The sequence below is a fragment of the Piliocolobus tephrosceles genome, chromosome 18 (genome assembly GCF_002776525.5).
Source record: "Piliocolobus tephrosceles isolate RC106 chromosome 18, ASM277652v3, whole genome shotgun sequence".
In the NCBI taxonomy this organism is placed as follows: domain Eukaryota; kingdom Metazoa; phylum Chordata; class Mammalia; order Primates; family Cercopithecidae; genus Piliocolobus; species Piliocolobus tephrosceles.
The window spans coordinates 61,785,645-61,804,590 of record NC_045451.1 but is presented as its reverse complement, the minus strand read 5'-3'; positions in this window follow the sequence as shown (position 1 = coordinate 61,804,590).

Here is an 18,946-nt window from a genome sequence, read left to right as displayed (position 1 = left end):
TTATGTAAAAATCTAAACACAGTAATATCATGTGTAGGCTGCACATAGAGCAACTGGAAGGTTGAGGTTGGTAGTTTAGCACTATATATACAACTGTAGACAGTAGACCTCTACTATATCTTCTAAAGCCAAGTCAAAATACAAATATCAGCAAGCTTTTGTCAGTTAACAACATCAAGTGTTGAAGGGGCTACAGAAGCCACATAAGACTTGAAAACCTCCTGCCATCAAGAAGTTTGTAATCAAAATAACTAAAATCAACATGCATTTTCATAAGCTGTCTATTGACTTTCTTAAGTCAGGTCCTCTCTATTTACCTGCTACTGCCCTCACTCAGAAAATATCTGCAGATGCACACAGCTGCCAGAAATATTTTGTTTTGAAACTTCTAGCAAGTATCCCAATTAGAGAAGACTGGGTCAGTAAGTAAGACATTGCCACTCACAAGGGTAAGTGCTGTGTTGTTACCTAAGGCAGTAGGTATGAATGGAAGCTTCAGCAGCTTTGCTAATTGTTTTTAAAAATCACTGGGCTTGTGAAGACTACTTGGCCTGCAAACTGTGCACTTTCCTAATACAGATTTTACCTAGGCTATTATCTTTCAGGTCAACAATAAAAATAACGGAACAGACTGAGCGCAGTGGCTCATGCCTATAATCTGAGCAGTTTGTGAGGCCATGGTGGTTGCTTGAGTCCAAGAGTTCGAGACCTGCCTGGGCAACATGGGGAAACCCTGTCTCTACAAAGAATACAAAAATTAATGGGCACGGTAACATGTGACTGTGGTTCCAGGTACTAGGGAGATTGAAGTGGGAGAACCGCTTAAGCCCAGAAGGCTGAGGCTACGATAAGCAGTGATCACGCCACTGCCCTCCAGCCTGGGTGACTGAATGAGACTGTCTCTCCAAAAAAAAAAGATAACATATATCTTTGGGTTACAAATAGCATACCACACACACACACACACACACACACACACATCATCATCATCATCATCATCATTTACTTTACTGTCACGGCACATAGCAGATTCCACCCAACAATTAAATTAGAATACATAGAAGAGGCAGAAATTAAATGTCATTCTACTTACAACGTTATTTCTCTTAGAATTTCCCCCAAAGTCTTATAGAACATGAAAATATATACTGAAGAAGATTTTGTGACTGCTATCTCCTTGCCTTCACTGTTTTTTTTTAAGCCACACCACTCTGAAATTAAAAACATAAAGTTGGCCAGATACAGAAAAATCTACAATGCTTTGAAAGTTGCTAAAATCATGCCTGTCTTTAACCTACGATGACAAAGGTATAGTGGTTTCCTTTAAAGGAAAGATATTGATGAGGTAGGGACAAGAAGGAGCCTTCTGGAATGGTGCTATACCTTAATCTGGTTGATGGTTTCATATATCTAAACATAAATAAAAGATTATCAATAGGTAGACTTGAGATTTGTGCACTTCAAGTTATACCACAATAAAAATTTTTATTTCTGCTTATTAAGTGTATTCGTGCTCAAAATTAGGTAAATCGGTACTACGTCAAGTTATAGTAGTAATAACCTATAGATTAATAAGTTAATAATAATTAATAAAATTATTGCATTTTACAAGTCATGAGATCAGCAGGCGTGGTGGCTCATGCCTACAATCACAGCGCTTTGAGAGGCCAAGGCAGGGGAATCACTTGAGGCCAGGAGTTGGAGATCAGCCTGCGCAACATAGTAAGACCTTGTCTCTACAAAATACTTGTTTTTTAAATTAGTGGGGGATGGTGGTGCATGCCTGTAGTTCCAGCTGCTTGGGAGATTGAGGTGGGAGGATTGCTTAAGCCCAGGAGGTCGAGGCTGCAGTGAGCCATGATAGCAACACTGCACTCTGGCCTGGGCCACAGAGCAAGAACCCGTCTCAAAAAAAAAAAAGAAGTTGTGAAATCCCTTGAAGCCTGTATACAATGGTTAAATATACACCACATGGCCATGACTATAGATTAGCCATAAAACCAAGCCTAGATATTTGTTGGCAATAGTAGAATCTGAAGGATCAACACAGCGGAAAAGTTTTGTGTCCTAAAACCTAATTCTTTTCTATTGCAAAAGCGCAATGAGCACAGGAAGAGCAAGACCAACCCCTGTTGAACACCTGACCTTTAAAGCCACCTGTAACTGGCTGCTGGAACCTGAGGCCCCAGGGGCAGTTATACTGTCACTGATAAAAATGAATTGCAGTTTCTTAGCCCCAGTCAGGGCCTGAATACTGAATTCAGCCGCAGAACTCACTAACAGAAACACCCATCCGGGGGGCCAAAAAGAGGGCTCAGTGTTTGATTTCTTGCCTTCAGCTTGCATGCAAATCACAAGTAAAGGATAAATAATTGACAGATGTGGTCCAGGCTTCCAGGACCCAACTCTCTCCATTCCCACTGCTGTGAAGCTGGAAAGAATTTCCTTGAAGTTGGTTCACTGCTATGAAAAATTCAGGGACTTTTCACAGCAGAGCTAATCCTCAAATGCTAGCCAACCTTCATTTACCTTTTTTTTTTTCTTTTTCTTCTTCTTCTTCTTTTTTTTTTTTTTTTGTGTGTGTGTGTGTGTGTGTGTGTGTGTGTGTGTGTGAATTTGTAGAGATGGGTTCTCACCATGTTACTCAGGCTGGTCTTGAACTCCTGAGCTCAAGTGATCCTCTCTCACCTTGGCCTCCCAAAGTACTGGGATTACAGGTGTGAGCCACAATGCCCACCATCACTTATCATTTAAATAAAATCTGAAAAACACTGAAAAGTTATTAATGAGACAGTTTATACTGTTTTCACTAACTCTTCAAATTCCATGTGCACTTTACTTGTGGCACATCTCAATGGGAACTGGCCATATGTCAAGCACTCGACAGCCATGTGCAGCTAGTGGCTACCATGTTGAACAGAACAGATCTAGTCTTTACCTATTCCTCAACCACCCCATTCTACTAACTAGGCATCTGCAATATATTAGCATTTCATAAACCCAGCTTTTCATTCTATATCTCTGTGCTTTTTCAAAGGATGTTTCCCGTATCGGAATGCTCTCCTCATCCCTCAAGTATCTTCTCTTCTATAAAAACTTCCCTACGAACTGATTCTCCCTAAATTTGGCAAAGTTGATTATTCCTCCTTTTGTACTATCTCTGGGATCACCATAAACTTAGCTCTATTAAAGCACCTATCACAATGGATTGCAACACTCATTTTCCTCTCTGATTCTGCTTAAATAAAAATGTGGGCTTACTGAAGCCAATGTTTGTGTTTTATTCATGTATATATTCTCAGCATTGACTAAGGGGCTTGGAACATTATAGGTGCTTAATAAACCATTCTGCCTGAATGAAGAGCAACACTGCAGATTTCAGATTCAAGTACTATTTATTGAGTACCTTAAAATGTCTTGGATACTTTGATTTCATGTATTTTATCTCATCTAATCAATATTTATTAAGATCCATATAGCCTATACAATGGAATACTACTCTGCCATAAAAAAGAATGAAATCATGTCTTTTGCAGCAACGTGGACAGAACTAGAGGCCATTATCTTAAGTGAAATAGCTCAGAAACAGAAAGTCAAATACTACATATTCTCACTCATAAGTGGGAGCTAAACAATGTGTACATGTGAACACAAGAGTGTGGAATTATAGAAGGTGCAGACTCAAGAGTGGTAGGATAGTGGGAGGGGGTGAGAGATGAAAAATTACTCAATGTGTACAACACACATTATTCAAGTGATGGTTAGTTCCACTGACAGTCCAGACTCCACCACCACAAAATACATCCATGCAAAAAAACTGCACTTGTGACCCTTAAATTTATACAAAAAATGAAAGATTCATAAAGCCAATCCTGGAAACAAAAGCTGACAAAGTATTGGCTCTTACTTAAGTTGCTTATTAAAATACGCATAAGCCAGATCAAGAGAAGAAAATACATTCAACAACTATTTTTTGAATATTTATTTATAAATATTTTCGAACATTTTGTAAACCTAAATACATTTTTAGGTTTTGAAAACAGATCCACAAAGAAAACAGACAAGGTCCATGCTCTCAGGGAGCTTACATCCTAGAGCCTAGTGTGACAGAAAGTAAACATGCCAACAAATAAATTAACAAGACAATTTCAGACACTAATAAGTTCATGACTCATATGTCACTCTTTCCCCCTCACCGTTTTATGCTAGACATAGGTGATTAATCATGGCACTCTTTCCTCTTGAACCCAGAGTCAGAGTCATAAACCTTCTCAATACAGCATTCCAGGCATGTAAAATCCATCAAGGTTGTCATATCAACGAAATTTATTTGCCATCCTAGGCCTAGACCCTTTTATAGAATTGTTCTTTTCAAGCACCATGAACTCATTGTAGCAAATATAAGCCCAAATCATCTTCCAATACCCACAAAATGTCATAGCCTGTGTATGTATAGAAGTGCATTTTTTTTTTTTTTTTTTTTTTTGAGATAGAGCCTCACTCTTTCACCCAGGCTAGAGTGCACTGACACGATCTCGGCTCCCTGCAACCTCCGCCTCCCAGGTTCAAGCAATTTCGTGCCTCAGCCTCCCAAGTAGCTGGGTTTACGGGCGTGCGCCACCATGCCCAGCTAATCTTTGTATTTTTAGCAGGAGACAGGGTTTCTCCATGTTGGCCAGGCCAGTGTCGAACTCCTGGCCTCAAGTGATCTACCTGCCTTGGCCTCCCAAAGTGCTGGGATTAGAGGCATGAACCACTGAGCCCGGACAGAAGTGCATTTTTAAAATGACCAATTTGCTTGTGAACTATGCATTGCAACTACTTTTACTCCCTTCAAATAATGTCTTCTTAAACTTTTGTCCATAAAGACAATATAGCAACATTAAAGATTGACTTTTAGTAGAGAAAAAATGCCCTTCTACTGTATCACTTAGAGTTTTCCAGGGTTCCCAAACAATAGGCTATTTTTTAATAAATCAGCCCATGTAATCATGGGAGCTGGCAGCTCCAAAATCCATAGTAAGTCAGGTTGGCAGGCTGAGATCTCTTGAGCAAAAGTTGATGCTGCCGTCTTCAGGCAGAATTGCTTCTCTGGAAAACTACAGTTGCTCCCCTGCTCTCTGATTAAATGAGCCTCACACACATTATCAAATGATTATAGATGTTAACTATGTCAACAAAATATTTGCACAGCAATACGTAGATTAATGTCAGATGAAATAACTGGGTACTGTAATCTATTCAAGCTGACACACAAAATTAAGCCATTCATCCCTTGTTAACTTGGCATTCATACACACGTTAACCCATACTTAATCCCCGAATAAGGACAACTACGAAGTCATACTTTTGCCTAACATGATACAGCTATCCAAAACATACAATTAAAAATGCACTAACCGTTCCTCAGAAGGGTTATATCCTTAGGGTGATATTCACTCTTCTCCTTGATATCCTTTGACTTAACTGTTATTAACACATCTTAATGTTGTATAGTAAGGGAATAAGGGAGGAAAGAAAACACAGATATTTGCTATAGATAGAGATAGATAAACAGACAGATACACTCAAACACATTAATAACAAAATAAGGAACGAACGCTCTTAACACTTACTGCACTCATTTCCACAACAGGTCATATGGTCGTTGTTGGTATTTATAACTACCTTCTTCCACCACCCTTCCATATTCACTTTACCCTTGGCAAACAACTCAGCTTATCATGGTTCTTTCCCTGGTGAGGTGACTCAAACGTTTATTCCTGAAGAGTCTGGGCCATTAGCAGCCTGACAGAATTGAGTTGTAGTTTGTCATTCACTTTAATCACAGGGCACAATAGTACTAAGAGATACCCAAAAGGATCTCCTGTATTCCAGACATACTCTTCCTTACTTCCTTGTGTAGTAGCAGCCCAATTTCCCCTTCATAATCAAGATCAATTACTCCATCCAGTACAGCAGTGCCTGTCTTTGCCTGCTGTTTCAAATGCATGAAAAGTCCAAAGTAACCCAGAGACAGTCCTAACTCCGAGTTGAACGGAATCAATGTTTCATCTTCTGGTCGAAGAATTCTTCCCTTTGAAACTAAGACCTCTGGACCAGCAGAGTATAAGGTCATAGGAACAGGAAGAAAAAAATTTGCTAGAGGAGCGCTAGGGCTAATAGTGAGTGGTGCCACTCCCATTTTCACCCGTGGATTCCTAGAGCCATGAATTCTGGCTATAGGAGAAATAGTATTATATATTGGATGCTGATTTAAGGTATATATCCTGGAGAACATTACTCCAGTCCTGCAAGGTAATGCCACCTAGATAATGCTGTAATTGAGTCTTCAAAGGGCCATTCCACCATTTTATCAAACTAGCTCATTCAGGATGCTGGGAACCATGGTAAGAGCGGTAGGTAGTTCTATGGGCATGGGCCCATTGCCACACTTTATTGACTGTGAGGTTAATTCCTTGACCAGAAGCAAACTATGTGGAATACCAAGATGTTGGATAAGGCATTCTGTAAGCCCACAGGATGATAGTTTTGGAAGGTGCATTGTGTGCAGGGAAGGTAAATCCATATCCAGAGTCAATATCTATTCCAGTAAGAACAAATGCTGTCCCTTTTATGATATAAGTGGTCCAACAGGCCACCAGGTTAACCCCCAGAAAATGGTACCATATCAGAAATTCAATGTTTGTCTCTACCACCAACAGACTGGCCACTCAGCAGGGGCTATAACCAGGTCTGCCATGGTTTATAGAATTCAGTGTTTCCATGTCCATGCATAGACTCCATCTCTGCTACATGGACACTTTGTTCATGAGCCCATTGGGCAATGACAGGGGTGGCTAGGGAAAGAGTCTGCCTGGTGTCCACAGAATGGGTCAACCTCCCTACTTGATTATTAAAATCCTCCTCTGTCGAGGTGACACTTTGACGGCATTCACACATGGCACAGATATCTTCACGGATTTCACCCATTTAGAGATATTCCACATACCTCTCCTCCTCATCACCAATTTTTCAACCATGTTCCTTTCAAGTCATTGACCACCAAGCCAAATCATTGACCACAACTCATGAATCAGTATACACTTGCACCACTGGCCATTTCTTTTTCCAAGTAAAAATAATTACCAGGTGCATTGCTCAAAACTCAAAGTTCTGCCCACTGGGAGGATTTCCCTTCACCACTGTCCTTCAGGGATGTCCTAGAAAGGGACTGCAGTGCTGCAGCTGTCCCCACTTTCAGGAGGTGCCTGCCTATCATGCAGAGCCATCTGAAAACTGGGCCCAAGTTTATGCTTCCTCAGTCGACTGATCATAGAGAATGCCACAAGAGGCCATGGGTGCAGGCTGGGAGAGAAAAGGCAATGTAGCAGGAGTGAGAGCCATGGGCATTTGGGTCACTTCTTCATGTAATTTACTTGTGTCTTCAGATCTTGCTCAAGCCTGATCTCATGTATCCCACTTTCATTTGATGATGGATGGAATGCTGCTGTACATGCCCAGCCTTATGGCTGTGAGGGCCAGACAACACCCAGTTCATAACGGACAGTGGCCCATGGTTAAACTTTTAGTCTCTACTAAGGCCTAGTAACACGCCAAGTGCTGTTTCTCAAAAGGAGAGTGGTCCTATGCAGAGAGTGACAGGGCTTTGCTACAAAAGGGGCCTGTGGTGTGATTCACCTACAGCGGCCTGTCAAAGGCTCCAAATAGCACCTCCAACTGCCATTGACACCTCAAGCACCACTGGATCTGCTGGATCACGACGCAAGTGGCAGAGCAGCTTGCACAGCAGCCTGGACCTACCAGAATCCTTCTGTCATTCTGGGCCCCATAGAAAACTAGAAGCCCTTCAGCCACTCAGTAAATGGGCTAGAGTAGCACATCCAAAAGAAGAATATGCTGTCTTCAAAATCCAAAGATCCCCATTGGGTGTTGTGCCTCATTTTGAGTTGTAGGAGAGTCAAGATACAACGTCTCTTTCACCTTAGAAGGGATATCTAGAAATTTCAATGAAGTAGAAGACCCTTGAATTCTTGTCAGATTTATTTTCCCCACCTTCTGGCTTGCAAATGTTTTACCAATAAGTCTGAGTAGCTTCTACTTATTGCTCACTTGATCCAATCAGACTGCTGTCATCAATTTTGCGAACCGATGTCATATCTTGTAGAAGGGAAAGATGATTAGATCCCTGCAGACTAAACTGTGGCATAGGGCTGAAGAATTATATGCCTCTGAGATAGGGCAGTGAAGGTATATTGCTGGCCAACTGAAACAAACTATTTCTAGTGGTCTTTACTAACAGGTGTGGAGAAAAATGCATTTGTCCGATCAATAGAGGCATACCACATAGCAGGGGATGCGGTAATTGGCTCAAGAGATGAAACCATATCCAGAATAGCAGCTGCAGTTGGAGTCATCACCTGCCTAAGTTTAGGATAATCCACTACCATTCTTCAAGATTCATCTGTCTTCTGCACAGGCCAAACAGGCTAGTTTAATGAAGAATGTGGTAGAAATCACCACCTCTTTATCTTTCAAGTCCTGAATGCTGGCAGTAATCCCTGCAATCCCTCCAGGGAAGTAGTATAGCTTGTAGTTTACTATTTTTTAGGTAGGGACAGTTGTGGTTGCTTCCACTTGACCTTTCCCATCATAGTAGCCCTCACTCACAGGTCAGAGAACCAACATGGAGTTTCTGCCAGCTACTGAGTATCTCTATTCCAATTATGCAATCTGAACTAGGGAGATAACCACAGGATGGGTTTGGGGTCCCACTGAATCCACTGTGAGATGGACCAGAACTAAAACTCTATGGGTCACCTGACCTCCATAAGCCACTATTCTAACTGGTGAACTACAGTGATAATTTGGGTCTCCTAGAATTAGTGTCAGTTCAGAGTCAATGTCCAGTAGTCCCCAAAAGATCTGATTATTTATTTTTCTTCAATGTACAATTACCATTGTAAAAGGCAAACATCTCTCTTGGGAAAGCTGAGAGAAAGAGTAACAGTGTAAATATTTCTCACTTAGTGGGGGTATTCCTCGAAGGGACCTGGCCTCTCCTTCATTCAAGAGGTTCTACTCTACAAACTGGCTCAAATCTGGGAACTGATTGAGGGACTGTGACTCTCTGCTTCAGAGATTCAAATGAAACTTCTGTTCTCTTGACCTAGAACCCTTGCACTTATACAGCTCAAGTAGCGCTTTAGTAGACTGCTCATGTTTTTTTGTTTGTTTGCTTGTTTGTTTGTTTGTTTTGAGAAGGAGCTTCACTCTTGTTGGCCAGGCTGGAGTGCAGTGGTGCAATCTCAGCTCACTGCAACCTCCACCTCCCAGGTTCAAGCAATTCTCCTGCCTTAGTCTCCTGAGTAGCTGGGATTACAGGCGCCCACCACAGTGCCCAACTAATTTTTCCACACCTGTGGAAAATGGAAGGACCAGTCTGGCTGAGTCTTTGGCCTCCATTTTTCTCCTGTGCTGGATGCTTCCTGCCCTCAAACATTTTTGTATTTTCCGTAGACACGGGGTTTCACCACGTTGGCCAGGCTAGTCTCAAACTCCTGACCTCAGGTGATCCACCTACCTTGGCCTCCCAAAGTGCTGGGATTATAGGTGTGAGCCACCACACCTGACCTGTTTTTTTGGGGAGGGTTAATGATGAGTGTCAACTTGATTGGATTGAAGGATGCAAAGTATTGTTCCTGGGTGTGTCTGTGAGGGTGTTACCAAAGGAGATTCACATGCAGGGGACTAGGAGAAGTCGACTCACCTTCAATCTGAGTGGGCACTGTCTAATCAGCTGCTGGGATAAAAGCAGGCAGAGAAAAAAGGAAGGACTAGATTGGGTGAGCCTTCCAGTGTCCATCTTTCTTCCATACTGGATACTTCCTGCCGTCAAACATCAGACTCCAAGTTCTTCAGCTTTTGGATTCTTGGGCTTACACCAGTGGTTTGCCAGGGGCTCTCGACCCTTTGGTCACAGACTGAAGGCTGTACTGTCGGCTTCCCTACTTTTGAGCTTTTGGGACTTGGACTGGTTTCCTTCTCCTCAGCTTGCAGATGGCCTATTGTGGGACTTCACCTTATGATCTGTGAGTCAATAATCCTCAATAAACTGCCTTTCATGTATACATCTATGCTATTAGTCCTGTCCCTTTAGAGAGCCCTAACTAATACACATCCCAATCTCCTTAAGCCTTGGATGCCTTCTTCTACCACGTACCAGTTCTGCCATTTCATCTTCACTTAGAGTAGTCTCGCCTTTCAGTTCATGTTTCAGTCACCAACATACCAAACTGTTAGAGTTCTTTCTAACTCCTTGAGTTACAACACTGAATTCAGAATCTCTACCTAGTGGGCCCATGGCAATAAATTTGACCTGATTCAACTTTGTGCTCCTTGCACAATTATCCTACACCTTCACTATGCATTCACCTGATTTCTGTCTGTATAAATTGCAAAAATCAATGCAGAAGAATCAGCAGGGTCTTGCAAATCAACAACCTCAAAGGAGGCCATTACAGGTTCTTCAGGCAAAGCAGGGCCAGCCACCTCTGACAGGGGTGGGAGGCTGCTTACACTGGTAAAGAAAACTCAGAAGAAGGTAGAAGTTCAGTGTCCCCAGCTTCATCGGGATCTTTCCTTATGTCCCACTCTCATTTCCAGGATTCCATTTCTTCCCAATCAATGCAGTCACTTCAACAGAAGACACTTGGCAAGGTTTGAAATTCAATTTGTGTTGTAGTTTGGCCACTTGCAGGATGATATTGTAAGCTTGGTTTTCAGAAATCTCAGGTCTGACATTTAAAGCAGTGTGTAGAGGGAAATTTATAGCACTAAATGCCCACAAGAGAAAGCTGGAAAGATCTAAAATTGACACTCTAACATCACAATTAAAAGAGCTAGAGAAGCAAGAGCAAACACATTCAAAAGCTAGCAGAAGGCAAGAAATAACTAAGATCAGAACAGAACTGAAGGAGATAGAGACACAAAAAACCTTCCAAAAAATCAATGAATCCAGGAGTTGGTTTTTGGAAAAGATCAACAAAATTGACAGACCGCTAGCAAGACTAATAAAGAAGAAAAGAGAGAAGAAGCAAATAGACGCAATAAAAAATGATAAAGGGGATAACACCACCGACCCCACAGAAATACAAACTACCATCAGAGAATACTATAAACACTTCTACGCAAATCAACTAGAAAATCTAGAAGAAATGGATAATTTCCTGGACACTTACACTCTCCCAAGACTAAACCAGGAAGAAGTTGAATCCCTGAATAAACCAATAGCAGGCTCTGAAATTGAGGCAATAATTAATAGCCTACCAACCAAAAAAAGTCCGGACCAGGTGGATTCACAGCTGAATTTTACCAGAGGTACAAGGAGGAGCTGGTACCATTCCTTCTGAAACTATTCCAATCAATAGAGAAAGAGGGAATCCTCCCTAACTCATTTTATGAGGCCAACATCATCCTGATACCAAAGCCTGGCAGAGACACAACAAAAAAAGAGAATTTTAGACCAATATCCCTGATGAATATCGATGCAAAAATCCTCAATAAAATACTGGCAAACCGGATTCAGCAACACATCAAAAAGCTAATCCACCATAATCAAGTGGGCTTCATCCCTGGGATGCAAGGCTGGTTCAACATTCGCAAATCAATAAACGTAATCCAGCATATAAACAGAACCAAAGACAAGAACCACATGATTATCTCAATAGATGCAGAAAAGGCTTTTGACAAAATTCAACAGCCCTTCATGCTAAAAATGCTCAATAAATTCGGTATTGATGGAACGTACCTCAAAATAATAAGAGCTATTTATGACAAACCCACAGCCAATATCATACTGAATGGGCAAAAACTGGAAAAATGCCCTTTGAAAACTGGCACGAGACAGGGATGCCCTCTCTCACCACTCCTATTCAACATAGTGTTGGAAGTTCTGGCTAGGGCAATCAGGCAAGAGAAAGAAATCAAGGGTATTCAGTTAGGAAAAGAAGAAGTCAAATTGTCCCTGTTTGCAGATGACATGATTGTATATTTAGAAAACCCCATTGTCTCAGCCCAAAATCCCCTTAAGCTGATAAGCAACTTCAGCAAAGTCTCAGGATACAAAATTAATGTGCAAAAATCATAAGCATTCTTATACACCAGTAACAGATAAGCAGAGAGCCAAATCAGGAATGAACTTCCATTCACAATTGCTTCAAAGAGAATAAAATACCTAGGAATCCAACTTACAAGGGATGTAAAGGACCTCTTCAAGGAGAACTACAAACCACTGCTCAGTGAAATAAAAGAGGACACAAACAAATGGAAGAACATACCATATTGATAGGAAGAATCAATATCGTGAAAATGGCCATACTGCCCAAGGTAATTTATAGATTCAATGCCATCCCCATCAAGCTACCAATGAGTTTCTTCACAGAATTGGAAAAAACTGCTTTAAAGTTCATATGGAACCAAAAAAGAGCCCGCATTGCCAAGACAATCCTAAGTCAAAAGAACAAAGCTGGAGGCATCACGCTACCTGACTTCAAACTATACTACAAGGCTACAGTAACCAAAACAGCATGGTACTGGTACCAAAACAGAGATATAGACCAATGGAACAGAACAGAGTCCTCAGAAATAATACCACACATCTACAGCCATCTAATCTTTGACAAACCTGACAAAAACAAGAAATGGGGAAAGGATTCCCTATTTAATAAATGGTGCTGGGAAAAATGGCTAGCCATACGTAGAAAGCTAAAACTAGATCCTTTCCTTACTCCTTATAAGAAAATTAATTCAAGATGGATTAGAGACTTAAATGTTAGACCTAATACCATAAAAACCCTAGAAGAAAACCTAGGTAGTACCATTCAGGACATAGGCATGGGCAAGGACTTCATGTCTAAAACACCAAAAGCAACGGCAGCAAAAGCCAAAATTGACAAATGGGATCTAATTAAACTAAAGAGCTTCTGCACAGCAAAAGAAACTACCATCAGAGTGAACAGGCAACCTACAGAATGGGAGAAAAGTTTTGCAATCTACTCATCTGACAAAGGGCTAATATCCAGAACCTACAAAGAACTCAAACAAATTTATAAGAAAAAAACAAACAACCCCATAAAAAAGTGGGCATAGGATATGAACAGACATTTCTCAAAAGAAGACATTCATACAGCCAACAGACACATGAAAAAATGCTCATCGTCACTGGCCATCAGAGAAATGCAAATCAAAACCACAATGAGATACCACCTCACACCAGTTAGAATGGCAATCATTAAAAAGTCAGGAAACAACAGGTGCTGGAGAGGATGTGGAGAAATAGGAACACTTTTACACTGTTGGTGGGATTGTAAACTAGTTCAACCATTATGGAAAACAGTATGGCAATTCCTCAAGGATCTAGAACTAGAGGTACCATATGACCCAGCCATCCCACTACTGGGTATATACCCAAAGGATTATAAATCATGCTGCTATAAAGACACATGCACACGTATGTTTACTGCGGCACTATTCACAGTAGCAAAGACTTGGAATCAACCCAAATGTATATACCCAAAGGATTATAAATCATGCTGCTATAAAGACACATGCACACGTATGTTTACTGCGGCACTATTCACAGTAGCAAAGACTTGGAATCAACCCAAATGTCCATCAGTGACAGACTGGATTAAGAAAATGTGGCACATATACACCATGGAATACTATGCAGCCATAAAAAAGGATGAGTTTGCATCCTTTGTAGGGACATGGATGCAGCTGGAAACCATCATTCTTAGCAAACTATCACAAGAACAGAAAACCAAACACCGCATGTTCTCACTCATAGGTGGGAACTGAACAATGAGATCACTTGGACTCGGGAAGGAGAACATCACACACCGGGGCCTATCATGGGGAGGGGGGAGGGGGGAGGGATTGCATTGGGAGTTATACCTGATATAAATGACGAATTGATGGGTGCTGACGAGTTGATGGGTGCAGCACACCAACATGGCACAAGTATACATATGTAACAAACCTGCATGTTATGCACATGTACCCTAGAACTTAAAGTATAATAAAAAAAAAAAAAAGAAAGAAATCTCAGGTCTGAGCCTACAGGACAAATGGGTTTCTTTCAGAACACAGAAATTTTCAGGTCATTTATGCAGAACTTGAACTGGGAATGTAAAGACCTGAGCTCATCCTTTTCTTTCTTCACTTTCTCCAGTGCAATTTAGAGCAAGCAGCCTGTATTAGCATTCTCCAGACAAACAGAGCCAGTAGGATATACATACACACAGTCATGCACCACTTAATGACAAGGATATGTTCTGAGAAATGCATTGTTACATGATGTTGTCATTGTGTGAACACCATAGAGTGTACTGACACAGACCTAGATAGTATAGCTTACTACACACCTAGGCTATATGACATAGCCTATGGCTCCCAGGCTATAAACCCACATGGTGTGTTAGTTTACTGAATACTGTAAGCAACTGTAACATAATGGTAAAATTTGTATATGTAAAAACATCTAAATATAGGCCAGGTGCAGTGGCTCACACCTGTAATCCCAGCACTTTGAGAGGCCAAGGTGAGCAGATCATTTGAGGTCAGGAGTTTGAGACCAGCCTGGCCAACATGGTGAAACCCTGTCTCTTCTAAAAATACAAAAATTAGCTAGGTGTGGTGGTGGGCGCCTGTAATCCCAGCTACTCGGGAGGCTGAGGCACGAGAATCACTTGAACCCAGGAGGCAAAGGTTGCAGTGAGCTGAGATCTGCCACTGCACTCCAACCTGGGTGACAGAGTTAAACTCCATCTCAAAAAATAACAATAAATAAATAAATCTCAAAAATCTAAATATAGAAAAAGCACAGTAAAAAATGGTATTATAATCTTATAGGACCACAGTTGTATTTGCAGTCTATCATTGACCAAAACATGATTATATGGAGTATCACACACACACACTAAAAGAGAGAGAGAGACTGAAAGAAATTTGCCATAAGGAATTGGCTCATGCAATTATGGAAGCTGAGAAGTCCTATAATCTTCCAGCTGCAAGTTAGAGATCCAGAAGTTAGTGGTATAGTTTAATGTGAGTTCAGAGGCCTGAGATCCAGGAGAACTGATGCTGTAAATTCCAGTCCAAGCGCAGCAGAACACTGAAGTCCCAGTTTAGCAATCAAGCAAAGAAGGAATAAGTTCTCTCTTCCCCTGCCTTTTGTTCTATTCTGGACCTCAACAGATTGGATGATACCCACCAACATTGAGGAGGATAATCTGCTTTGCTGGATTAACTGATTCAAGTGCTAATCTCATCCAGAAACACTCACAGACACACTCAGAAACAATGTTTAGACATTGACCCAGTCAAGTTGGCCCATAAAAATTATCCATCATAGGCCAGGCGCCGTGGCTCATGCCTGTAATCCCAACACTTTGGGAGGCCGAGGCAGGTGGATCACAAGGTCAGGAGATCAAGACCATCCTGGCTAACACGATGAAACCCCATCTCTACTAAAAATACAAAAAATTAGCCAGGCATGTTGGCAGCACATGTAGTACCAGCTACTCAGGAGGCTGAGGCAGGAGGATGGTGTGAACCTGGGAGGCAGAGCTTGTAGTGAGCCGAGATCGCACCACTGCACTCCAGCCTCGGTGACAGAGCAAGACTCCATTTCAAAAAAAAAAAAAAATTGTCCATCACACAACTAATCTCATTATCCTCTATTTGACAAAAATGCTCTAAGGCTTCAATGACATAGCCACCCATAACCTTGCCTCTTACAACTATTTGATTAGGAGTATCCAATGGTGACATTTTGCATATCTCTACTGCCACATCATGCCACAGACTATCAGTATCCTTTTTACCACTAGATTTAAGCCTAATCATATTCGATACCAATCCCGAAAACTCATCCTTAAAATGCTTTCCTCTAGAGCCATTCTTAGCACGAAACTCTGTATTAATCCAGCAAAGTGCTCCAGAGAAACAGAACCAGTAGGAGAGACATAAATAGAGTGGATGAGTACATACATGCGTACATACACACATACACACAGAGACAGACACAGAGATAGGAGTGACAGGGAGAGGTTTCCAGGAATGGGCCTACAAGAATGTGGGGGCCGGCAAGTTCAAAATCCATAGGGCAGACTAGCAGCCTTCAGATGCTGAGGCAGGAGCTAATGCTACAGCCTTGAAGCAGGATTTCTTCTTTCTCAGAGAAGGCTTGATTTTGCTCTTCGGCTTTCAATTGATCGAATGAGGCCCACACACAAGAATAGTCTCCTTTACTTAAACTCACTTAATTGCAGCTGTTAACCATATTTACAAAATACCTTCACAGCAACACTTAGATTAGTGTTTGATTGAACAATTAGGTACTATAGCCTATCCAAGTTGACACATAAAACCAGCCACTACAATCTCCAATAGTTATTTCTGCTTTCATTATAATTGGTAAATAACACAATTCTTTTGGTCCTCCAATTACAATGAAGACATCACAAGTTTTGTCTAAACTGTCAAAGCAGTCACTTCCAAAATCATGAAGAAACTATTATTATAATAATAATATCATTATTATATTAAACTATCATATACACAATGCTCCCAGCCCTCCCAAAATCAGAAGAAACTATTATTTAAATTTAATTTATATCAGTAGTATTTACTCATGGTTAAACACTACTTACAGCATCCAAATCTCAAATAGAACAGCTCTACCACTAGGAAAAAACCCTTAGTGGTTTGTGGATAGTGTTTTGAAAACGTTTATTTATAGCCAAGGATTGCCAGGAATAACAGCCAAATTAATAATTAAATAGAAAGCTTTTATTGCAAAAGGAGCAAGCTAAAATAAATAGCAACCATCTGAAACTTTTCAATATACAAATTCATAAAGCTTTTAGTTAACTGAACAGTTATTACAATAATAACTAACAATCTGACACCTTCGAGGACCCCTGGAGCTCCTGACCTTTAAATCCGAGAAAGCTGACAGGGACAGCCTAGCAATTCAGCCCGTGTGGGAGGAAATAAGAAAGAAACCAATGCAAAACTGTGGGAAAACACGGAGGCAGGCAGAGAATATTAGGATGTGTTTTGCATTATTACATACAGGGGAATGGGTTTTTATAGTCAAGGACTAAAGTGCATAAAATTGTATTTTTATTTTCTTACAATAGGATTTAATTGTTTCCCTGAGCTTCCATTACTATTAGCAGAAAGTTTAATCTAATAATTTCTAGGTAAACTCAGTCAAATCAACGATTACAAAAAAAATTGATGTTATTAGTTAAGTCAGAATTTTTTTCCCAGGAAAATCCAAGGAGCTTATGTTCCACTTTCACCTAAGGGTGTGAGTTTTAGAGAGCCTGTGGAAGTGCCTGTATTTGAGTAGGAGAAGCAACTGGGTTTTTTGTTGTTGTTGTTGTTGTTGCTGTTTTTTTTCTTTTTGAGACAGGGTCCCACTCTGTCACCCAGGCTGGAGGATAATGATGCAATCACAGCCCACTGCAGCCTTGACCTCCCAGGCTCAAGCGATTCTTCCGCTTCAGCCTCCTAAGTAGCTTGGACTACAGGCATGTGCCACCACACCTGGCTAATTTTTTTTTAAGAGACGGAGTCTCACTATGTTGCCCAGGCTGATCCCAAATTTCTGGGCTCAAATGAGCCCCTAGTCTCGAAAACTTAAGCCTCCCAAAGTACTGGGATTGCAGGCATAAGCCCCCAGGGCCAGCAGCGTCTGGTTCTTAATGGCTCTCCACCCTCCAGGGCCTCCACGGAGCTAGCACTCACCTTGCTGGGTCTTTAGTGAGGGGCATCTATGCCAGCTGTGGTTTCTCTTTCAAATGGGCCATGCAGCACCTGCTGACAGCTCCCCTTCATCATGATTGGCAGCCACTTATACTCCATCCAGCTTCTCTCAGCCAATCCTGAGCCTCTCTTGAGAATACCAGAAACTTTCCAGCACTCTCCTGTCCCACTCACCATGACTGGTGGTGGGCAGTGTGGGGAACAAGACCCAGGCACCCTGCCTAAGCCACCACCCTCACAGGCATTTGCCACTGCCATGCCAAGCTTTGGTGGGAGGGGGCTTCTCTGCAAAGCTTGGGTCTCCCCCAGCCTTACTTGGGGAAGGAAGCATTTACACACCACTAGCCTACCTACAGTTGAATGTTATTATACCACTCACGTGCACAAACACACATACAGAACCCAGGGAGGGGAAGCAGAACTCTGGGACCCTTCTCAACTCTACTCTTTGCTGTCACTGAACAAACATATTTTTCCAATTAGATCATCCTCTTGGATGGGGGAGAGGTGCACGCACAGACCCCTGACTCTTAGTAGTCACAGGCTTCTCTCTCTAACCTATTTTCTCCTTTAGGGAAACTCTAAAGATATTTTTTCATAACGATTGTTTTTTATTTTGGCTGTTTCACCCCTCACTAGAAAAAACAAAGTTCCACAGATGTAATGAGCTGAGAGTTTTGGAAGAAAATAAAAGTGAAGAAAACCTTGATTTGCCTTTCATGCTACAATAGCTACAATGTTCTAACAGAGAAACCATTTTTGTTCCCTGTTGATGATGGCACATACAGTGGAGAAATTTTCTTGAATTTTAGGTGGTCTAACAGGCTTATATTTGAATCCCAGTTCCACTATGGTCCCTCTAATCGCTCTTGGACAAGTTACTTAACCTCTTTGAAATTCATTTTCCTCATTCACCATACCTATCTCATAGGATTATTGTGAAGGTTAAATGAATTACTCTTGTTATCCCCAAAAATGTTGGTTCCATAACCCAATTAGGCAAAATTTGAAAACCCCAACTGGCACAATGTAAACATAAACTACAGTATAAATGCTAAGTTTCTTTATAAATTACATAGTGGTAAGAAAATCATGATGAAAATCATGA